This window comes from Columba livia, chromosome 6 (assembly GCF_036013475.1).
Source record: "Columba livia isolate bColLiv1 breed racing homer chromosome 6, bColLiv1.pat.W.v2, whole genome shotgun sequence".
NCBI lineage: Eukaryota > Metazoa > Chordata > Aves > Columbiformes > Columbidae > Columba > Columba livia.
The window spans coordinates 31301057-31309049 of NC_088607.1; positions in this window are offsets into that span (position 1 = coordinate 31301057).

The following is a 7993-nucleotide window of genomic DNA, read 5'->3' on the forward strand; positions in this document are numbered from 1 at the left end:
AACTTGCAGAAGTCAGGCTGAGGTATCGACCAGTGAAGAGCTCTGAAACCACAACTTACTGCTGCTCCTGCGGCCCAGGCTGTGGCTACTGCTGCTGCTAGGGGAGCCAATGCTGGTCCCTGGCTCATGGGAGAAGCTGCCACCCAAAAGTACTAGTCCCTCCACCAGCAAAGGCCCCTGCACACAGGAGAGCGATCTTGGCTGTAGAGAAGAACACACCATTCTGTCAAAACGCATTGCCTCTAACACAAGCTGAGAAGGCATCCTGCGCCTGGGGAGCAGCCCACTTTGCTCATGTGTGCAGCCAGCCAGAGTCTGTAACAGACCCCAGTAGCAGCAAGGAATATTCCTCTCCATTGATCTTTCCACTGTGATTCCACCTGCGTGTGCCAGACCACAAACCTGTTTTCAACTCATTTTTGCCCATACCCTGCTTATGAGGCTGCTTTTGCGGGTACTGGTTTTTAAGCTGGGTGTCATTTCACTGACTGTCCCGGGCTGTGCTACACCATTGGTGCTCTTCCTACCCCCTACCAGCTGCTCACCTGCACAGCTCCCCATCTTCTCTTTCAAAGCTGTTCAGCACCTTTTTATCTTCTCTCACGACCACTTCAGAAGTGTTTGCCTACTGCAGCCTGACCACAAACTTTTCCCAAACTAAATTTACCTCCTTCCTTCTCATTATGCTCTCTGCAGTCTTTCTTGCTGAATTTCTAGGGAAGCTCAGTTCCTGCAGCCTAGCCTATACTAAGCTGTCATCAGCTCTTCCCATCTGCTCCCCATCTCCACCAGATCTGGGTCACATAGGAAGTTCAGACAGATATCTTCACAGAGAATATTTCAAGAGCAATGTTTTGCTTTTGTGGATCATCTAAAGTCCTCAGCATTGTTGTCAAAGTATTTTCCTAGTGTTCAGTGGTGGGTCCCAGCTTTTCTGTGCTTCCAGCTATCAGACCTCAAGACCTGTCACAGCTGAAATGAAAGCCTTTGGCCGTGCTTCTCTCCCCAACGTTTTTACAGAATTGCTGCCATTGCTAAGCCACCCCTCCACAAAGAAAGTGGGGGTCAGGGGCATTAAGAAGAGAGAGGGCAAGTATTAAGAAAAAATAGGTTTCATATCCATGTCCCTTTCCTCTGTAGGCCCAGCCTCACAAATATGAAACAGTGAAGTAATAGAGCACAGGCTTCTAAGTTTGCCATCATGTATGCCTGTAAGCCACAAAATAGTACAGTGAGGGGCTCTTCAGTAGTACTTGCCAGTATTTCATGCAAGTGCTACTGCTGGAAACTTTGAAAAATAAATGAGCCATTATTATTGTCTTAAGTCATGTACTTCAGAAATACTGCTACCTAAAGCCAGTATAGAGGTTTCTGACATTAGGTTCAAGGACTGATCACATGAGTCAATATTTAACTGACACTGAGAATCATCTGTTCTGTTATTCTTTTCTCCTCCTGTATTTAACAGCCCATTTATTCATTGCCTTTTACTTTGAGTTTCCTAACAAATAAAAACACCCTCCAAAGTGGATCTGGTAGTCTTCTAGAAATTGTTGCCTATCTGTCCACAAATACATTCAGGGATGCATTCACTGCATTGAGCTTTTTTTTTTTTTAATTTTGTCTTTGTATCTTCACATGTTTTTTCTGGCTAATACCTCCCCACCCAGAAGACTTGCTTTTAACTTAAGCAACATGTTAAAAATAGTCTTGTTATTTTGGCCCCAGGTGCTGGACTGAAATCCTGCTCACTAATTGCTTTCAAAGACGCAGAATTGATGTGTTTGTTTACATGTATACACACTAGCCTCATTTGGGCTTCATTACTGTTAAGTTGTTGGGTCTTGGTAGATGAATTTTACGAAGTATAGCCACTGCTGTTTAACATCTGGCCACATGTAGCTTTGCACAAGGCTTAAAACCCAATTTTAAAAGTCAAATAATATTAGCACTGACTGCAAATCCAAGCCAGTGACCCCAAAATGCCAAAGCCTTTCAGGTGCTGTTAGAGCAACTGAATCTCTCTGGCATCTAGAGAAAGATGGATGACTTAGCAGCTGAATGCTCATCCAGCAAAACGAAAAACCCAGGCAAAACAAAATAGATTGTCTCTTTGGGGATGAAAGCAAACAAAAGATGCACAGCTGCTCATCAACATTACCTATTCTGCACATGCTGGAGGAGAAGTCAACAGTGTGGCAAAGCACAGACAGTGAATACACTTCTCTTGCAAAACAGGTATTTCCTGGGCAAATCTGCCAAGGAATATTAAGAGACAGCATGTAAAAAGCAGCTAAATTCACTAAAAGTGGGAAACAGTAAGTATGTCACGCTCCTGCATCGCATTCTACCGCACAGCAGCACGATGTCGCTCCAGGGCGAGCCCAGAGCCTGCTCGGCAAAGCGGCGCTGCCTGAGCTGCTGCCGCTCAGCGGCCAGCGCTGCCGCGGCGGGCTGAGCGTCCCGGGCAGCACCCGGAACGCTGCGCCGCCCCAGGCTGTGCGAGACGCAGAAAGAGCTTATTTGATAAGGCTTATCAGGAGGAAATATTTCAGTTGAATTGAACAAGCCAAGCATCTTGCTGATAAGATTAAGGCAGAACAGATAGAAGAAAAATCTGAGGAGCTTTCGTTTTATTTTATTTTAGTCTTTCAAGTGTTCCATTTTTTGCTTGTTTTGTTGTTTTGTTTTTGTTGTTTAAAATTAAAGGGTCTAAAAAGTGACAGCAAAGGAAAAAAATACAAACCAAAAAACACACCAAAAGCAAACAAAAAAAAAGCAAAACAAAAAAAACCACAAAAACAAAACACCAAAAACAGTTGCTGAAAGGATAGTAACACCAGTGTTGCCAGTGCCTCTGAGATGTTCAACACTGCCATCATCTGAAGCAGAGGAGGTTCCATCTGAATATGAGTAAAAACTTCTTTACCTTGAGGGTGACAGAGCAAACAGGCTGCCCAGAGAAATTGTGGCATCTCCTCTGTAGACATTCAAGACCTACCTGGGCACATTCCTGTGCAGTTTACTTCTAGGTGTACCTGCTTTAGCATGTCAGTTGGACTAGATCTCCAGAGGTCCCTTCCAAGCCCAACCACTCTGTGATTACTGATGGGGCCAAAGCTTCTATAAAACAGAGAAACAGAGTGGTGCCAAGGACAGCCACAGACTTCATGAGGTTAAAGTGGGGAGTGTTACTTAGACAAGATCTGCCCACCCAGTTGTGACCACAGATGCTCCCTGACAAGCCCATATCTTCTCCTGCAGTGCCCTCGCCCTGAGGCAGGTTCTCTGGAACATTACCTCCCTGCCTCCCTGACAATACTAAGCAGCAACTTAACTCCCTCCAGAGCAAAATGTCCCACCAGTACTCTGGGACACGGGCAACAGACCCCAGTTTGCCAGGGATTTGTTCTTCAGGGATTTTGGTCACTGATTCTGCAGCCTCAGAGGATTTGCTCACAGGGACCAAGCACTATCCCTGAAAAGTTGTATACCCTTGTCCTGCTTTTGCTCTGGGGAACGCTCTCTGCAGTGCTGCTCCTCCACCTCAAAGTTACAAAAGCATCAAAGGGCAGCCTGCCCTGGGTGACAGCAGAGTAAATCAAGGAGGTAAGCACCAGAGTGCTGTTTCTTTTTGCAGGTATTGGTATCGGTGACACAGGAGCTCAGTTTAAAAGGGTTTTTTCAGACTCCTGTGGTAAATTGCATTGAAAGCAGAACCCAGTAGGAAAGGAGACCTTCAGAGGCCGAAGTGGGAGCAGCAAAGCAAGAAGAATCTGAAGGCAGTGAGGTACAACTTGTGGGCTTTTTTGTTAGGTTTTCCATTGTGGTTTGATTTGGTTGGGGGTTTGTTATTTGTTTGGGTTTGTGTTTCTTTGTTGTTTGTTTTTGTTTGGTTGGTTTTTGGTTTGGTTTAGTTGTTTGTTTTAATTTGTTTGGGTTTTTTTGGCCTGGACAGAGATTTCTCCAGAAGGACATCCATTTTCAGTAGGGCTCTGCAGGAGCCCTGGCAAAGGCTGCCAGCAGGATACATCCATCCTGGCCCAGCCTGCAGCATTTTCCATGCACCAGCACCACAGTGGTAACTGTGATGCCCATCACTTTTTCATTCTCTTTCTAGCAGAAGGACAATTGTGCTTGACTGAGCTTCACTACTGATTCATTTCTGTCTCTGAGATTCAGTGCCAGCCCATAAACCACTAAGCCCTTAGTATTCCTGTAGCTCATGACTCACACAAACAGGAGAACTCAGCATGCAGCGTGTTGTCTGTACTAAGACTGTGACTCTAAGGAAATACTCGATCTCTGAGTCTTCTTTAGAGGCCTCTGAAAATAACCACACACAGCAGACTGTTTAGGTAGTGTGCTTTAAGACCTCAGTTTCACATCTAAGAGATCAGCTATATTGAAAACAAAAACCCCACCAACCACAAAAAAAAAAACAAAACAACAAAACAGGAACTTGGAGCAAATAGGCAAAGTCTAGCTCTTCTGTTCTCACTTTCTTCTGGGAGGCACAGGTCAAAACCAGCCCAGCAACACTTGAAGCAGTTCTACACAGCACAGCTGTTGAGAAAAACATTCAATTTAATGACAGAAATTATCAGAGTAGGCTCCAATACTTTCTTTGGAGGCATGAGGAGCACAACTATGGCTTTAAACAGGTTAAATGAATCTCCACAATGAGCTTAGGGCATGGCCACCCGTGTAATAACAGGAACATTTAAGGTCAGCTGTTTGAGTGGATCTCTCAGTTACAGAAGCACAGAAAAGCAACACTTCTGCTGTGTCCCGGTAGAGAGTTTCACAGGTAGAATGCTGAGAAATGGCTGAGAAGCACAGCTAGCAACCTGACTGGTTTCCCAGGCCTCACTAATGAGGAAAGGAGGATTCAGGGCCATTGAGATCACATGCCATCTGGTTGGAAAATTTTTTAAGTCAACACTTCTGCATGCAAATAACCAACAACATTACAATACACTAAGTACATTTGTAAGATACATAGGTGGGAATCCATAAAGCCTTCTCCTGAACCTACTTTCATAAAACCTATACTACAAACAACTTTATATAAAGTTACACAGTGGTATGTACAGATATCAAGTCAGCCCTTAACAATGTGTGCTCTAGGCACTACTAAGGAAGGGAGTTAAAGCTCTCTCCACACACTCAGCCAGATATACATGAAGCTCCTTAAATTTATGCTTTCAAATCCCATTGAGCTTGCCTTGGAAGAAATTAACCATGAGCAGTGACTGGAAAAACTTGCCATAAAACATAATTCAGAAGATGTTTCAGAAACGAAAACAAAAACAACACCAAAATACAAAACAAACAAAGGAGACTGAAAAGAGTGGATGGGTCAGAGTTGAGTTTCCCATAATTTCAGGAACTAACAAAGCTACCAACAATAAATACACATCACCATGTTTCCAGAATGCTTGCAATATTGTGATAAGAGGAGTGGTGTGGGACAAGCAGAACTATTGCTATTCACTGCAGTGGTGCCAAGGGTTCATCTCTTAATGCTTCACTCACTGCATCCCTATAGTTTGGGAGTTAATTCCTCTACCTTTTCCCATTCTTGACACAGAGACAGTAATTGTATGCATAAGCTATGTGGCTTAACAGTGTATCAGTGACATGACTTTGGGCCAGTTTCATGATCTTAGGCATTTTGAGTTGACAGTACCCATGACTCTGGATTGTCAGCTGCAGATTCATGAAGAACCACAAAAGCAAGAACAGTTTGCTTACAGTGACAAGCCGGCAGCCTCGGGACGGTTACTTTAAATGATGTAAAGTGAACTTGGATGTTTCTTTGGCCTTTTTTCATATAGAAGAATCCCAACCAGAGAGAACTGATATTAAGCATGACTGTCAGTGAACAGTGCCTTTGAGGACAACAACAATACACCTACAGAGAGGGATTCCTTTCTTATCTACAAGTCAAAGAAGGAAACAATTTTATTATTGGGATGACCTCAAAAAAACAGTATCAAAGACTTGAATTCAGGCAGTTTCCTAAGTGGGTCAAACCCTTTGTAATTTGTGGCACAGCCCTCTGAAAACCAATTTCCAAAAGCACATAGTGCCAGTTTCTGAGCTCAGACTGAGAACCCACAAATTGGCTGGACCATTAGAAGTGCTTTGTACATATCTCCTATTGGGACAAAATCTTTGAAAATCAGTCTGTAACTCCATGAAACCACAACACTTACATCTGCAAACAATTCAGCCCATAATATTTTCCCCCAGTTATGCCCATGCAAATGAAAAAAAATACTACTTGTATAGAAACTACTTAATCCATGTTATTCACATATACTGATGCTCAGTTCTCTAGAATACTTGGGAGAAAGCAGCAAGGTGGAGGCTTTTTTGTCCTAGAACTTAACTAGCTACAAAGAAAAAGTCACTTCTAATCCCCAAATACAAGCATTCTATCACTAAAAAGCAGACTGTTTCACTTTTAAATGAAACTTATTTAAAAGTGATCTTGGAACCCCTATTCACACAAATAGTTTCTGTTCGCAAGGGTAGTTATTCTTGAAGAAAGGACTCAAAGATGGAATTGAAAGGTGATTCAAAATGTGCAAAAAATCTCCTGTAAGTCCATAGTTCAAAACAAGACATCAGAGCAGAAAAGAGCAGCTCACATTATGTCGGGGACAGTCAGTTCTGACTGGAATAACTGACAATTATTTAATAGCCTTTTGAGTCCCAGAAATTGGCAGCAAACCTGATATTTCAGCTATTTGGATAAAACTCTTCCTTGTCTCTAGGGTATTGCTGTTTATTTGCCTCAATTCTATTAATCCCATTTTAACCAGGTATTCAGAAAATGTGTGATAGCAGAATTGATCTGTCAAAACATACTGAACATTCTTTTCCAGCGGATTGAGAAATAATTCATTAAAGTAGTTCTTTTGCAACATCCTTTGGCTACACGATCCCTCCCACTGGCTTCTTAAGGATAAATAATTGCATCTATTTTCTCACTAGTTTCTTTCTCTACAGACTTTAGCAAGATACTCACATACACTTTTACTCCATGTAGAGCAGGAAGATACTTCTTTTTCCCATAATAAAACAGTTCCTCATTCACTCCCCAAGAGAAGTGTGTAAATTGTCACAGCAAGGCACAACAGCATGCAATAGTAAAACTGTAAGCATGCTTATGTCCCATTGAACTTCAAGATAAGCAAGTGGAATTAAAAAAACAATGGAAAGACCAAATCTTAAGTGCATGAGAGAAAGGAAACTGGAAAGAATTACCTACAGCCTCCACACAGAATGAAGCAGATCCATGTCTCCAGGGGTTACATCAGGCAGGTGAAAAGCTTGGCTTCCATGCTACAAGTCGCCTACAAGAACTTGACCTCCTCCGAGTGTCTCCCCAGGCTTTGCAGAGTTTCTGGTTTGGGTTTGCAGCCTCTTTTGCCTCAGACAACCCCTCTCCTGCTGCCAGGGGTCCCTTCGCACACCTCCAGCCCTGTCCGCCCTGCAGACTGCATTCACTGCAGAGCCACCAACTGCACAGGTAGCACAGCTGCTCCCAAACACTCAGAGGCTCTGAAGATGGTGCAAAATGAGAGGCGCTATTGCCATGCATCCATACTACGTTTCGCACATTCAGAGACACATCCTTCTGCTTGCTGGAGATCACACAGGACCAGCGAGTTGCAGCATTATGACAAGAATACAGAAAAAAAACTAGACACAAACCTAGCTTCCCTATCTGAATTTTCTGTTCCCAGTAGAATAAGGGTGAACAGCATATGAGATTTTTTCATTTGTCCTTTTACAAAATTATGGGTTATTTTCAGAATGCAACTTTGATTTAAGTACTGGTTGGTTTAGTTCAGGTTTGTACCCAAACCTTTTAAAACAGTTCAGTTAAAACAGTTAAAAGAAGTAGTACAGGGTTTACTGTATTTTTTCCTTTAACAGTGAAATGTTTTGACTGGAAGCAATTTGGGTCAGGAGCCAT